Source organism: Sciurus vulgaris (assembly GCF_902686455.1).
Source record: "Sciurus vulgaris genome assembly, chromosome: 4".
In the NCBI taxonomy this organism is placed as follows: domain Eukaryota; kingdom Metazoa; phylum Chordata; class Mammalia; order Rodentia; family Sciuridae; genus Sciurus; species Sciurus vulgaris.
In genome coordinates this window covers 164,904,593-164,920,383 of record NC_136464.1, presented here as the reverse complement: position 1 = coordinate 164,920,383, position 15,791 = coordinate 164,904,593, and the positions used below count along the sequence as shown (strand labels likewise).

Below are 15,791 nucleotides of genomic sequence, written 5' to 3'. Positions count from 1 at the left end.
GACAGGATCTCACTGAGTTGCTTAGTACCTCGCTTTTGCTGAGGCTGGTTTTGAACTCACTCTCCTCCTGCCTCAACCTCCCAACTGTTGGGATTACAGGTGTATGCCACTTCCCAGACTGAGCCCCAAACTTTTAAATTCCATCTTCCAGATCATATTTTTCCATATTATAAACAAATAAATAGTGCCCCATGAACAAATAAGGAAACAAACACAAAACCTTGGTAGGTTTTTCTGAGTTTCCATACATTTAGTTGAAATTATTTAGATGAAGTTTATGTTAAATTTCAGACCAAGGTGTGATTATAGAAAGAGAATGAGGTAGGGTTTGAATTCACCCTGAAAGTCTTTGGAAGGTGTCAGGTTGGATTACCAGAGACAATTTCTGTTTGTACTTCTTTTCTAAAGTTCAACAATAAGCCAGAGTGCAATGACTTATTGTTTTCATCCAGCTGAGAAGTAAAAGCCTCTTTTATTCTTTGTACAACTTGGTAATCATAGGATGCTCAAGAAAGGCCTAAGGTAGAAAATGTATTGAACTAGATAGAACTTAGCAATTTAAGGAAAACTGCTGTTCTTGTTCTGTAAAAATGAAAGAGATGATTGAAACTTAAGACATTAAGAGGTAAAAGAAATTGAATTCTCAAGATTAATTTTTAAAGGACTCAAAGATTTGGTTCTGTTTTTTTTTTTTTCTTTCTTTTTAAAAATTGTAGTTGTAACTTACTAAAAAAAATGAAATCTTCAAATTCTGTTATATGAAGTGGGGAAAGAACAACAACATGTGATCTAGACAATTCAAGTATAGACAAGGTCCATTACAAATTGTTTCCTTAAATGCGCAAGGCCCTGGGTTCAAGCCACAGCACTGTAAAAAGTAAGTAAGTAAAAACAAATAGTTTTCTTCAATTTGTCACTGATTTGGAAAGCAAAAGAAATGCAAATTTTCCCTAGATTAAGGTAATTTCAGATTTAAAAAATTATAAATCTAATTTGTATTTGTGAAATAAATTCTGACACTAATATCTACTAATATTAATTGGTTTAATCAGCTTTCTAAAACTTGACATATATTAATTAAATAAACTATTAAAATTATATATGCACATATATATGTATAGTCAAAACTTTGATGCATATTTGTATCTTGAGTAAAGATAGGAAGAACAAAAATGTGACAATCACTAGGGAAATGATCAGGAAAAACAGTTAAAATGTATACAGAAATCATTTTATCTGTCCTGTCATCATGCTGAAGCCCTTTGAACTTGAGTAAAGTTATTTTTCATGGGCGTCTCTGTGTTTCAAAGAAGTTGGTGTGAGGCATGGACTTCAGTTTGTGTATCCATAAAGGGGACTGCAGTTGGCTTGTAAGTCAATTTTTAAAACACTTTGCCTTCTTTAACAGTTCTTCTGCTCAGAATGTTCTATGTTGTCTGGGCCTGCCTTGCAATTGATCCTGGATTTGAAACTGACAGCTGTGAACTAGGAGGAAAATGGTGTGGTCAGAGTTGCCCTGCCTGAAGAAAATTCAAAGAAAGGTCTTTGGGGGCAGGTTGTAGTTCCTGGCTCTATCACAAACAGGAAGAGTCTTATCTCCTGAGATCCTTTAGGGCACATGGACTTTGAAGCACTATATATGTTATTTCAATAAAATGCAATGTAGTACAAATATCAAATATTATATGATGCTCAGAATAGGTTCCAGGGCAATATCCAATAATCAGATACATTAATATTTCTGTACCCAAAAGGAATAATAGTCACATTAAGAGGGAAATACAGCAATTATAGACTATGTTATAGCAGATTGGGTTCTGTTTGCAAAATGAATCAAATATTTTAAAAATATTAGATTTTCAGAGCTTCTTATAGTTTGCTATTATGGAGAAAATATTGTAAACTTAATTTAAAAAAAAATTTGCTGTGAATTGAATGTGTTCCTAGTAGCCTGTTAGACATGGAAAAGTGTGAGCTTTTCACACAAATTTTAGGATATGTAAGGCTTGAATTTCCACTGGAAAGCATCTCTCCACATGAGGAGTTGACATGTTCTCACGGGGAGGGCCTCCTAAACACTTCAGAAGCACTGACTGGCAATTACTCACTGGACATTCATGATGTTAATATTTTTATTTATGCTCTCTTTCTCACTACAATGTAAAATCATTTTTATATATTTTTTATTTGTTATAATTAGTCCTACATGACAGTAGAATGCACTTTGAGACAGCATGCATAAATTAGATAGAGTATAATTTCTCATTCTTCTGGTTGTACATGATGTAGAATCACATCAGTCTTGTAGACATATGTATATATAGGGTGATAATATCTGATTCATTCTACTATCATTCCTGCTCCCATGACCCCTCCTCTCCCTTCACGCCCCTCCATCTAATCCAAAGTAACTCTATTCTTCCCTATCCCCTGCCCTATTGTGAATTAGCATCCACAAATCAGAGAAAACATTTGGCCTTTAGTTTTTGGAGATAGGCTTATTCCACTTAGCATGATATTCTCCAGCTCCTTCCGTGTACTTCCGTGAATGCCATAATTTCATTCTTCTTTAGGGCTGAGTAATCTTCCATTGTGTATATATTCCACAACTTCTTTATCCATTCATTTGTTAAAGGCCATCTAGTTTGGTTCCATAGTTTAATAATTGTAAATTGAGCTGCTAAAAACATTAATGTGACTGAGTCACTGTAGTGTGCTGATTTTAAGTCCTTTGGTTGTACAAACTGAGCAGTGGGATAGCTGGGTCAAATGGTGGTTCCATTCCAAGTTTTCTGAGGAATCTCCATACCACTTTCCATAATGGTTGAACCAATTTGCAGTCACACCAGTAACGTGTGGGATCTTGAGTAAAGATCCCCACGTCCTCACCAACATTTATTGTTGCTCGTATTCTTGGTAATTGCTATTCTGACTGGGGTGAGATGAGATCTTAGAGCTGTATTGATTTGCATTTCTCTAATTGCTAGAGATGTTGAACATTTTTTCATATATTTGTTGTATGTATTTCTTCTGTGAAGCGATGACTGGGAATGGTATTTTATAGTTTTTTGTGTATCTATATATGTATATATTATTTTGTATATATTTTCCTCTCACTTACCTGTTTCTCTGGATAGTTTTTCTCTTCTTTCTCCTGTTAACAACCAATCTCCATCAATTTCTCTTTCACTTTTCCTATAAATTTTTACTTCTATCTTCTCTCCTTCTCCCTCATAAGCGTCACATCCTACACCACTTGTAGACATTAATTGAATGCATTATTTCTGTTTATTGTAACAAAAATGGAAGTGTTTAGAAGCAGGATTAATTTCTTATATTTATTTTCTCTGTACCCAGCTCATTGCTTGGAATGTTAAATCAATATATTGGCTTGGGAGACTAGGACAAGAAGATTGAAGTTTGAGGCCAGACTCAGCAACTTCGCAAGGCACTAAGAAACTTATGGACACCCTGTGTAAAAATAAAAACCAAAAGTGAATGGGATGTGGTAAAGTGTTCCTGGGTTCAATCCCCAGTACAAAAAAAACCCTAAAAACCCAAAAAACCAAAAACAAACAAGCAAAAATACCCAAAATATATGTAATAAATAAGTACAATGAAATTGCCTCTCTATTTCAGAGAAATAAGTCAAAACATTTGATGATTCTGTGCCAGTTTATATGAAGTTTACTCCTCAGTCCATCAGATAACACTTATTAAGATGACACCAATGTATTATATGTATGTGTAATAAACAAACCTGATCCTGGTTCTTGGTACTTGATAGGTCTATGGTGGGAAAATAATATGAATGCAGAAGAAAAAAATTACAGTAAGTAAAAGACACAGTCATTTGTCACATAGGCATTTCATTTACAAACTATCATGAAGTTAATTCAAATGAATGACTATTTTCTGAAGATATGGTGTTTCTTATACATGAGTTTTACTTTCCACTTCTGTTAAGGAAAAAAGAAATTAATCACAACGTCTATATACCATATGTAAAATGATTTTAAGAGCAAAATTGTGCCACATCAATATTATTTAATCAAGGAACTCAGGAGAGTTAACAATGAGGGTTAAAGAAGATGACGGTTTTTGAAATAGCATTATGGGAAGAGGAACAAACTTTTGCAAAAAGTAAACTTAATGTTGTACAGAAGAAGTACAGTGGTAATTCAATACAGTTAAGTAGGTGTTTTTAAAATTAATTAATTATTTATTTTTATTTTTACATTCTGAATTTTGATTCATTGTACACAAGTGGGGTTCAGCTTTTTGTTTCTATGGTTGTACACGATGTAGATTCACACCATTTGTGTAATCATGTATGTACATAGATAGGTAATGATGTCTGTCTCATTCCAACATCTTTCATGCCCTGCCCCCTCCCTCTCTCATTTACCTCTTGGTAATCTAAAGTTCCTTCATTCTTCTCTTATCTCCTACCCCCCACCCCCATTATGTATCATCATCCACTTACCAGGGAAAACCTCTGGTTTGTGGGGATTGGCTTATTTCACTTAGCATGATATTTTCCAATTCCATCCATTTACCTGCAATGCCATAATTTTATTCTTCTTTATAGTTTTGAATGGGCTAAACAAAAAAAAAAAAAAAAAAAAAAAAAAATCTTCACTAGGAAAGCCCATTGCAAATGTTGAGGCATGAGTGTATAAGAGGTAATACAGATAAAATTTAGATCTGTTAACTACGTTCTGTTCTGATTTAATGGATACAGTATAATAAGACACACTCTTTTATCCAATAAAATGTGTTATTAGAGTTAAAATCCATAACAACATAGAAGATGCACCAGATTTCACTGGACTAATCATGACCTTGATCTGAATTACTACTTATTTTAAAATATTTCAACCATAAAACTTGCATGCAAACATTTCAGCAAAATTAGCTTTCTTGAAATGGAAGGATGACAAAAACTGACAGAATAGGATTATGACTGAAATAATCAGAAGTTGCCTCCTTGGAATATTGTCCATTCAAAGACTTGGTTATTTCTATTTCGGGAAGAACAGGGAAACTCAGTCAGGGCCCTGACACCATGCTGCTTTCTAGAGATCAGTCTAGCTAGGGAAAAGGGACTGAGTAGTACCAAAGGCTACAGGTTTTAAAGGTTTGAACTTTTAGGAAATCATGTGGCCCCAGAGGTTATTTGCCCTTTCCTTCTACTTTTTGACGTCTAAAGTATCTACTCTATGCCAGACTGTGGCCTGATGAGGAATAGAAAATACTTGAAATAAGACCATGTGCCAGGATACTCAGTAACCTAAAAAGGAAAACAACAGTTGTCAGGACTTCTATCAGTATAGGATTTTTACGATCAGAAGGAAGAAGAGAAACATGAATAAGTCTTGGAAGAAAGGAAAATTATGAAATTTGAAGACAGTACATTTTTATTTGTTTCTCATATTTTACCTTGATAAATTCACTTTTATATATTGCTAGGTGGCATTATCTTTCTTGTTTTTACACTTGGGGTTATTTTCTTTGCATTTATATCCATAGATTTCTCTCAGATTCTTCTTGATTTCTAAGAATTTCTAGAAGTTTTTCATGCACACTTTAGGCATAATTTCATTTCCTTGTATAGAGGTATTTCTGTTCTAACAAATGCATTATTTTTCTCTGAACTAGGACTAATTTTAATTTCTCAATTTATCTTGTCTATTGAGAGAGAAAACAAATACTTTGTTAACCTATTTGGAGATAGATCTAAAATGTTTTTACTATAAATTGCTTAAGACAGTTTTTCCTAATAGATAGAACACTAACAGTTTAATACAGCCAACAGAAAGTTGAGAACCCAGCAAGAAGTGTAACTGAGAAACCTTAAGACTAGAAAACCAGCCTCCCTTGTATGCAAATTATCTGTTCTGCTCCTTCCCATGTAAACAAACAGTGTGAGAGAAACAGAAGTACTAAGAACCACAGGGAACAGAACTTTCCAAGCACAAAAACAGTTTATTATTTTTTTCCCCAATTTGCTTCCATACTAAAATTTGGATGAAAATTAGAATTCTGGAAGATGCTATCAGAGATACATAGTTGCTGCCATATTCATTTGCCTGTTTATAAGGGAAGAGATGAAGGTGAATTTTAATAGAAATTAAGTGAAATCTGTTTCTGATGTCATTTTGCCCCTTTAGGATTTTTTGTTATACATTACTAACATTTTTTTTCACTATTTATGGCTTTATTTATTTATTTTTCACTATTTATTTTTTCATTATTTATTGCTAGCTGACTTTGAGGTACTTCTTAATTGTCGAAAATCTTGCGCTTCAAGTAGGGTTATTTGACTCCAACGTGCTTGCACTTCGTGCTAAAATTCCCTTTCTAACGTCTGTACAGCCAAGTTTGATAATTTCCTGAGAGGAAAATGAAAGAAAATTTGATAAATTTAGTTTCCTGGTGCATATTTTGAGTTGCACCATGTAGTGGTGACCTCATTTTAATGTGTCATAAATAGTATTAATGTTAGATTTTTCATACTAGTGATATCATCTATTCAGGACATAAAGTCTACTTTAGTTTTACCAAATGTTTATTCCCCTATCTTGTAGATGCTCACACTAACAGAAAAAAAAAAAGAAAAAAGAAACAGATAAAATGACAGCATTAAAATTCTTTATCTGTGATTGGGCTTCGCACTTTTAGTCTTGATGAAGATTCATCTGTATTCAAACTAAATAAATTATAATTTAATACAAATATGTAGAAAATTCTTCACAGTAAATTCCTCTGATGTTTAATTTTGCCCTCCCAAAATCATTGATTTTGACAAAATTAAAACAAAAATAAACCCCTCTGAGACTCTCTGGGAGAATGGAAAAATGGAAAATAATGAGTTTTCCTAAAAAGTAACATCCCGGTATATTATTGTCATGTTTAAATGTTATGTTTAAAAATGGAAGTGGGGTGATTGACCATCCTATGGAATAGGAATTGGAAAAGAGAAAGAAGGACTAATATGATAATTACATATGGAATGGTATATGCCAAAGATCTTTAATGAAATAAAATTTAAATATTTTTTCTCAAATTAGATGGTTTCTGGAAATTTCAGCCATAAGAATAGCAATCTTAAAAGTGTACAATCGATAGTGTGACAATAAAGAAATATATGAACAAATTTAAAATTAACTATTTTCCTGAAGCAATTAGTACTTGAAGTTACATAGCAACTAAGTAATCTGAAATCTGGGGAGGAAAAATATTCGTGAATTTGCTTACCTGGAGCAAGCCAGTGAGACAATATGACAAATGTGCTAAATTCTTCAAGATTGCCTAACTTGAAAACCTTAAGTTCCTTGGGCTAACAAATATAGGGGGCTTACCACCCTCTTGTTAGTGGCTCACATGGAAGTCAGAGAGAATCTGAGGAAACTTCTGTGGCATTGACTGGAGGAGAGGAACAATGTCAGCCCTGAAATTCCACCCTACCTTTATACTTCTTTCCCCAGAAAAACAAACCCTTAATCTGCAGAGGGAAGAACAGCAAACCTTCTCTCTTATGGGCACTACTGGAAGGCCATTGCAGATGGTGGGATGAACTACTGCTGAATTAGTGACAAGCCTATTTATCTATTTGTGAATGAGACGACTTGTCAGTCATACCTAAATGCGGAAGTTTCTAGTTTTTTAATATAAAATAATAAATTTGATAATAAGTTGGATTAATCAGGTATAAATTAAGGCAGGCAGAGTGTTGAGTTTGTGTAATAGAAGAAAGTGGAACCAAATAATGAAAGCTAAAGAAGAGAAATTGGCCACACGATTTATTTCTTATTTAAAGATCTCATTAAAGGGTTCTTGGTGGAAATAATTATAGATAGGCAACCTGATAGCAATAACAAGGAGAATACCAGCATGCAAGGGTATATGGGACAAGATTATTTTGGAATATTGACCAGTGAACATTCTGGGAAAAACTGACTGACTTGAAACTGACATGTGACAGTTATGAAACTGGAACAAGTGGTAGGATTGAGACTTTATTATCTCTTTATTTATTAAGAAATATGGAGGCGAGGGATATCACTATAAAAGTAAATATAACATGCATTATTCAGTTGCAGAGATAGTAAGGCAACCAAAAAGAGTATTCAGTTTAACAGGACATGTTACAGTCTCCATTATATAAAAGTGTTCTGGACATTTTTATTTAAGTATAAAAAAGTATATCAAAGGAAATATTTATTACACAGGAAGGAAGGTCATATTTACCCCCTTTTTTACTATTTTTGTTTTAATGTTCTGTAAGAACTACAATGCAAAGAAATTGAGTGACATTCTATGGCAAACTTACTGTATTAGTTTGCTAAGGCTGCCATAACGTGTAACACAAACTGAGTGGCGTAAGGTAACTGATGTTTATTTTCTCATAACTTTAGCTAGAAGTCTGTTGTCAAGGGCTTTGCAGGGCCAAGTTCTCTCTGAAACTGGATTTGTGAGTATTTCCTTGCCTTTTCAGCATCTGGTACCATGGGGCATTTATTGGTTACACAACAATACCTCTAGTCTCTGTCTCTGTCTTCACATACTCATCTTCCATCTATGTCTTTATGCCTCTGTATCTTCACATGAAACTCCCCTTGTGCTGTGTCCAAGTTTATTTTTCTCTGAGGGCATCAGTAATGTTGAATTAAGGCCCATTATAAAATGGATTAATTTTAATTGATTGAATTTGCAAATAATGTTCTTAAATAAACTAACATCCAAAGGTACTGAAAATTTAGACTTCAATGTGTATTATGTTTTTGGAGGGGTCCATGGGGAGAGGAAGGTATTATTTGGCTCATAACAGTTATGAGCACCAAAGTAAATTTAAATTGGTGCTCATTCTATCAGAGTAATTAGAAATTAAGAGTAAACTCCATGTAATAGCTTAGAGTGCTTAGAATATCAGAGTACAGGAAGAATGTTCTTGTATCTGGGAAAACAGCTCCTAGGACTTCATCAAGACAACTAAGGACACTGGAGAGAGTAGGCTCATTTTTCCCAAAACGTTGAAAGAAAATTCATGAACTTGGGAAATTGTTGTTTCTGAGATCTCACTCTTATTAGTTTGAAGATTACATGCAAGACTTTTTAATGTTACCCATCATTTTATACCATTCAGTTTGGCCAGGGAAACTGTCATTACCAATAATGGCATTATCTTTTCAAAGTAAATGGAAGAAAGATTAAGAAAAAGACTTGGGAAAGAACACAGAGAAATATAATTTAAAAGAGTATATTAGAAATCAGTAGTCTACTGTGTCATGCTGAAGCCTACATAGAATTTTTAAAAAAATATATGTAGAGAGAATAGAGGAATGAGAACAGAGGAATGAATTTGGTTATTAGAAACCAGTTGTTAGACTTTAGTAGGTGATTTCTAATGAAGTAGGAAATGCAGAAGCATTGCAAAAAAAAAGAAAAAGAAAAATTTCTGTGCATGCTATAGGTATGGAAATGGAAATTATTTAGAATATCACTGGCTAAGGGAATGAGAAATAAGGCTGCAGCTTATGGCTACAGTAATTTGGAGGGAAGTTTGTGTGTGTGTGTGTGTGTGTGTGTGCGCGCGCGCGTGTGTGTGTGTGTAACAAGACATGCACAATAATTACTTCTATGTATAAAGCTAAATAATTGACTTTTCTTGCTTTTCCAAATTGAGAGCATTTGAAAATATCCAGTGATTGATTGGGAGAAGTTGAAAGCTCACTAAATAGGTTCCACTTCCATTATAATAGGAAAATCTACTTAATCCTGCTCCTCAATTATTACTAATAATCACTATGCAAAATCAAAATCTAGATATGTGGGTTGTCAAGTTGCCAGCTACAGGAAAAACCTGATTTTTCTGGAATAAGTGACCTCAACTCTTTAATATCATTCTCTTTTCAGGATAGAGTGATGAATAGTCTGAATGAAAGATAACATGGACTGAAACACAAAATGTGCTTTAAAGCAAACTGATATGCAAAGAAAAACTAATATTTTTATTTGATTAAGCTGTTGTATTTAAAACAATCAACAAATGGAAAATGGACCAATTTCATAATTAATTTATTATGAAGTAAGTTATTTGTGATTCAAAATTTATAATTCTGATGTGATGCAAAATATTTATTTATGTAATAGTGTTATAAATTTCAGAACAATGCTAAAGGCCAAGAGCCAGCACAACACAGTTCTTTTCAGATATTCTTGAGTAACTTTGGTGGAACTGTGCATAAGGAGAGACATGCCTTATTTCATCATTATTTGCTCTTGTGAGATCCATGGTTCTGGGAGAAAAACAACCCTTGCAGGGACTTTGGAATGAATATGAGCATATTTGCTTATTAAGAGAAAACACCAGTTGTTGAAACTACTAAATAATGTAACGTTCTGTGTTTGAAGGTACTTTTGACTAGTAGTTCATTAAATACCCTTCTTTCAAATACAACCTTCTATTTTGTACTGTCATTTTTAGCAACTTACCCTTCCTTTTAAGGGCTTTTTTTTTCCAGAATGTTCTCTGGTGTTTTAACTATGGCTGAGATAGTATTCTCAAGCACATCATCAATAGTTGTGTTGTTCCTTATGTATCACACTGAATTCTTCCAGGAATTAGATTTTGTTGAAAATAAAAGAAACAGAAGGCACTTTTATCTTTTATTTTTCTCCCACATGTATATTTTACTATAGAAGTGAATTTCCATATCTTTCTGTGGAAGCATGGGTTTTAATTATTTTCTCAGGGACTAACAAATCCAATTTCCCAAGTGATAAATTAATGTGTAATGTTCGATTATACATCACATTTCATTATGTGTGACTGGGTAATACTTGTGTGAAAGTTTCTCCCTGGAAGCAGACCATCAAAGTACTACTCAGTATATTGATGATTTAGTACATAAAATGGGACTTTAGTATCCAGAAACAGTTTTAAAAAACGTAAAAAGCTGCATAACTAACTGCGATGAAATATTTTAATAATACCAAATTCTTTGCATTGGCAAAGCAATTATAAAAACCACTATCATACTTAGGCACAATAAACCCAAGAGATACATATTGTTCATTCTATTTTAGAAATGAAGACATAACATTTGTAAAAGGTTTTCTTTTACTGAAGTATCCTTGACTATCAAGTAGCAGGACTAGACATTTTATACAATCTGACAATAAGTCTTAGGCTGGTTCCTACAATACAAGTTCCTCTTATTTCAGACATGAGGCTGTTTAAGTTCTCTTCCAAGTGGAGGAAATCATCTCAATGTAAGACATTAAACTAGCAGTTTTTAGTATATAATCAGGGAAATGCAAAACAGAAATATCACCAAGTATGTGAAATTCATATTTTTTTGTAAGATAGTGATTGAAGGAAAATAAAATAGATGTGATCAGATAGAGTATAAATTATATTTTTCTTTGTTTAGGACTTCTGAAAAAATATGATTGTTGGTTAGCAGAACAAGTATTTCTCTATCAGCACAGCAGACGTTTTCTTTCTAGCGACATGCGTGAGTGGGTGGTGAGTATTTCAGATCAGAACATTGAGTTCTTGTGAACAAAGAATATATAATGGCTGGATTTACTTTTTTTCTCTCCTCTTTTGGCCATCACACAATCTTTCAGAACTGAATGCCAACCCCTTTTCAGAAAAAGAAACTAAGAAACTAAGAAGGCAATCTCGGCTCCAGATAACCCCTATGAAAGATCACTTCTTTATGCTTTGTCTTCTTTGCAGAATAATTCCAAAATACTTAATTAGACCAGTAGGCAATTATATTTCTCTTTTATAAGGAATAAATGAATATGTAGTTTTGTTATCAGTTAATACATTTGTCAAGACTACGAATATATTCCTTCTCTTAGATTATACATAGAGGAAAGTCCATAGGAGATTACAGCAAAAGATAACTGTTAAGTTGGGAACAAATTCATTTCCACAGGAGGCAAGAGACAATACATAAGCAAAGAAAAGTATAGGTTCATTTTTTACGTTTGTTGGAGTAGCAGTGAACAAGTAAAATAAGAATTCTCTTTGAGACTACATGTGTTTGGAGGAAATAAGTCATATTTTTTTTTTCAACGCAAGTCTTCCTCTCCTAAGAAGTTATGGCAATAGTTTAATTCGAGTTTATAGAATTCTTAATTTTCATCTTGTCAGAATAACTCATCCTCTGGTTGTGATCCTTGTTTATTACATATCATGAATATGAATATGCACAAGCATTTCACATGCTCTGTGCATTAGTTTCCCCTTCTGAGAAGTAGAAAAATAAGCCTAAATTTTGGAGTTAACTTGATGATTAAATGATAATATAGAATGAAGGGGTTTTGTTTTGTTTTGTTTTTGCTATTTCTGGTAATTGTAGAAGTCTCAAACTGAAGTAATAGATGGTAAGTGATGAACACTTTAAAAGAAAGTAAAAGGGGGCTAGACGTATATAAAAGTATGTATTTGGTACTTGGTTAAAGTCATCCAAAAGCTAGATCTACCATCTTCAACTCATTGCCCCCACTCCAAGTATATATAGAAAAGATTAAAAATTCAGTGGATTTGAGAGGAAGAATGTCTTAGATTTTTAAAGAATTGCCAGATGATGGGGATTTTTCCTTATTTCAAGACTAGCTCAAGGAGTTTTAAAAGATTTGATGAGACAGGGAAGGGAGGGATATAGGAGATAAGACTGACGTCTCAACTCCGGCCAGATGCTTCCTTAGCTGATGAATCTTGGCTTGCTTTTTGTTGCTCTTGGAGACAACTGTGTTGAGAGGGGTTTTGTGAGCATATGGCCTGTCCCTCTGGAGAGTCTGATCAAGACAAACAGACTCATGGATTTTGTCTGGAGAAATCTCAAGGTGCTAGACTGGCTTGGCCGCATTTACCTATTGTCACAGTTGCAAGGGGAAGACATGCTATGTGCCTCTAGAGAGGAAACCAAAACTGTGTCTCCAGTGGTCAAATTGAAAGGGCATCATTTTGGAAAGGAAAGAACAGTGTTGGATGTCCCCAGAGCAGAGAAATGTAATTTCCAAATTTTTTTTTAATTCATCGCATGAGAAAAAAAAATCATTTGAATATATTTGCTATCAAGAAGACACAAATGCTACATTATAGAAACAATACTCAGGTAGGACACTCACCACCAGTCATGCTGTTTCACCTTCATTCTTATTTCCCATCCCCAGGAGGTCCAGAGGCATCACTACTTTACTTTCCTGATGAGGACAGTAGTGGTCATGCCAGCACGTGATATTACAACATGGTCCTACAGCTCTGTGGAATCCTCAGGCTGGACTTTGACCAGAGAAGGAATGTGCTTAAAATGAATGACAGATTATAATGTGAATATTGATATTAGCAGGATCTTCATAATACCTAATTAGTTGTCTAATATATAAAGTAACAAAGAACAGTTTTTCATCTAACTATACTATCCAGGTGTGAGAAGGCAAGATCACACACAAGGACTATCTAAAGGGAGAAGTGAAAAAGGAATATGTTTGTTATACACTGAACATCAAATTCATTTTTGTAAAAACATTACTACATCATTACCAGTTAGATCCTCAAAATGTAATGTGGATCTGCCCTTTCATCCTCATCCCCAATGATATCCCCTTAGTCCAAACCACTTAAATGATAGTATCAGTTTTTTATTTGGTCTTCCTGACTCTGTTTCTTCTCCATTTCTTCTCCTCCAAGAAAGAAAAGTGATTTTCTTAGAACTCAATTCAAGTCAATCTAACTCTTCTGCTTAAGCATTTCAGTGGTTTTGTACAACATTCAGCACACATTTTGGAGTCTGCTTTGGACTGCATGATCTGTCTTTTGCATATTTCTTCAGCTTCTTTTTGAGACACTTCCCACTTTCTTCGCTGTGCTGCAAATTATCTAATCTTTGATCATCTTCTGGCTGCCTGGCTGCTGACAATCTCTTGGGCACACACAGTTCTAAGTGTTGATCCCTTCCATTTCTACAGACAGGCAAGGTGTCTTGTTCTTCTTGAACAGTCCTTCTTCAAAACAGACTTGCTTAACCTCCATTCCTAAACTTTCTCATGCATTTCTTAATTTCAACTAATTATTTTCTCTTTAATGGCACTTATTTAAAACTGTGATGTTTATCAGAATATAATTTGTGTATTTAACTCTTTTTATTGTTCACTCAATTTCCTCAAAATGTGTGTCTCCCAATTCAATGTCTGCATGTGGTGGTATTTTAGTGTTTATGGAACGAACTCCAGAGTATCATCATCATCATCATCATCATCATCATCATCATCATCATCCCCACCACCATATATTTAGGTCCCAAAGGGAGCTGTGAAATGAAAGAAAGCATGAAAAACTTACTGCTTACTTACTACTTATGATATTATGAACTTCAGCATTTTTTTTCAACAAAATCTAAGCTTGAAATTGTGCTCTGTATGAATTAAAACACATCTAATTAATCAAAGTTTAGTTTCTTCATCTGTTTAAAGGGAATGTAATGATACTTGGCTAAATAATTGATGTATTTAGTAAATTAAAACATTTAAAAACCCTAAAACTAGAAGTCCCTAGTACACTCTGAGATGATATTTTTTTTCCAATTGTACCAAAAGAAATTGTATATCTAAGTCATGAGTTTATATACCTAGAATATGAATTTATGACTAAATACATATTTCTGCCAGAAAAAAAGTACTAAAATGCATTTTAGTACTTGAGCTAAAGTCATGGAAATATGTGGAAATGTCTTTGATATCACTGCTGTGGAGACTCTAGGTGGTAGGAACCAGATGACTCTGGTAGACAATAAGAAATAACATTTAAAGACCTTGATTCTAGGTTTGAATTGGTAAAAATTAGTACCCAAGTCCAAATATAAAAGTAACACCAAAAAACCAACTAATAACACTATTGTTGAGAAGCTAATTCATTCCTGATAAAAACACAATGGAGTACAGTATTAAACTGATTTTAATACCAGTACACCTAAGATCCTTTAAGATGGTAAGCCTTCTTAGAATTATCTTAAGATGGTAAGTCTAAGAATTATTGGGAGGTCTTACTACATTATAGAACATTAGTCAGTGTGTATGGACTAGGGCTAGAGTGTTTTACTTCTTATAAGCTCCCAGGTGGTAGTGATGCTGGTTATCTGAGCACCATACTTGACATGGCCAGTCTTTAAAATGAAGTAACAGATGAGTATAATAAGAAACAAATGAGAAATGTTGGAAATGATAATAATAGAAAGTGAAATCAAACAATTCAAAACATGGAGACCTAGGCAGAACGAAGTTAAAGACAAAATTTACATAAAGTCATTCAGGAAAGATTCAGCCAACAGAGTTAATGAGAGGAGGAAAATACTCAAAATATCAGTGATCCCTTGTTTTCTGATTTGGACTCTGATTGGAACTTACACAGTCGGCTCCCCTGTTTCTTGGATACATGTGAGTACACCATCAACTTTCCAGGTTCTTGGACCTTTGGACTCAGACAAAAACCATATCATTGTGTCTCTGGCATCTTCAGCTTGTTTCTGTAGGTGCTGGCAAATCTCAGGCTCTGTACCAAATACAGTTGATTTTGAGAAAATTATTTTTGTGCATTACTCATAAAATTTTTGATCAAAGTGCTAATGAGAAGTAAATTATACCGGTAGGTACATGAGTTAAAGAGAAAGGATGAACTTATACTAACTAAAGTTTTTAAGTAAAGAAAAGAAAGAATATGTGCAAACTGAAAAGTAGAAGAAATTAAATTATAAAAATCAGACATTAATACA

At 33.7% G+C, this 15,791-nt stretch overlaps 1 protein-coding gene across 4 annotated transcripts in view; it reads left to right on the top strand.

The window, feature by feature from the left end:
* The window catches only part of LOC306660144 (uncharacterized protein), a 249,901-nt gene that overhangs the window by 132,623 nt on the left and 101,487 nt on the right, over positions 1-15,791 (top strand). For 2 of the 4 annotated variants that reach the window (XR_013763562.1, XR_013763563.1), the window contains exon 4: positions 11,439-11,533. The exons of 1 other annotated variant lie outside the window; for it this stretch is intronic. The gene's annotated coding sequence lies outside the window, so the exon portion shown is untranslated. Of the gene's footprint in view, positions 1-11,438; positions 11,534-13,197; positions 13,264-15,791 lie in introns of those variants that run through there. One more of the 4 variants, XR_013763565.1, reaches the window with a different exon arrangement.